The sequence below is a fragment of the Sinocyclocheilus anshuiensis genome, unplaced genomic scaffold (assembly GCF_001515605.1).
Source record: "Sinocyclocheilus anshuiensis isolate Anshui unplaced genomic scaffold, SAMN03320099.WGS_v1.1 scaffold1719, whole genome shotgun sequence".
NCBI lineage: Eukaryota > Metazoa > Chordata > Actinopteri > Cypriniformes > Cyprinidae > Sinocyclocheilus > Sinocyclocheilus anshuiensis.
Window position 1 is genome coordinate 326,999 of NW_015551147.1, and position 1,239 is coordinate 328,237.

Below are 1,239 nucleotides of genomic sequence, written 5' to 3' on the forward strand. Positions count from 1 at the left end.
GAGATTTCAAATCAAAAATGGCTTAGATACCGTATAGCTCAGTCTCATATTAAGCAAGGACAGGAGATTTGAGCATCCAAAAAATTACACACTTCACCTCTAAGTCATGATTTAGACTCACTGGAGTAAGAGGATTTTAGACTATTTAGACTGGAAAAGTCTAATCAGCCAGAAATGCTGACAACCAGTGAATTTCAACAACAAGTAGTTGTGTGAAACATCACTGACAAAGCGTAGTGAAGATGTGCTGAAAAACACCGCCATCCACTTACTGTATTGTATAGTTTAATATTTTTATTTACAAAATCATTTATATAAAAATCAATATGGCAAAATACTTTCAAATATTTAAAGGTTACAGATACATTACCGTTCAAAATTTAGGATTAGTAGAGTCTGTAGCCGTTTTTTAAAATACTTTTTTCAGGAAGGACTTCAAACAAATGTTGTTCTTTTGAACTTTCTATTTACTATCCTGACAAAAAAAAATGTAACAAGGTTTCCACAACAGACTGATTTGAGCATTCATTGATAATAATAAATGTTTCTTTAGCACAAAACATTTTGTGGTCTGAAATCCTTCCTTCTAAATGTCTCACATACAAATTTTTGCTTTATTCTCCAATGTTCAATTGTTGAGATACGTTTTAAAATATATATCATCAAGGAAAATAATGCATTGAGATTTTTCAATAGCTTTCTTAAGAACTGCCTCCAGCAATGGTAGTCAGTCTTAATGCTAATGTACCCTTGCAGCCATTAAAAGAAAATGAAGAATCACGTTTAAACTAAAAACAATCAGAAAATCAATACTATTGGTGAAAAACAGACTTACCAAGCATTGTAGATATTGAAACAGTTTTTTTAGGTTTAACAAAGCAAAATCACTGCTTTAGAATTCAACACCAGGACTTTCACTGTTTATAGGAAAACTAATGACAGCAATCCTTTCTACATATAAGGATTGATTTAACTCAGAAGAGGTTTTACACTTCGTATAAAAGGTGATAGAAATCGGAGAGAAAAATTAAGAGTCAATGTGAAACATATGCAATTAGCTGAACGGAATATAAAGGAAAGACAAAGAAGAGAATGAGATTCTAAGGCAGTGGCCATTAGACTGACTCCTGCAGGATTCATAATTACTAAAAAAACCTCTGTGTGTAGTTTTTGTGTGTGCGTGTGAAAGTGTAGGCGGATGTGTGTGAGATTTCAATTTTTCCTTTCTCTTTGAAGTGT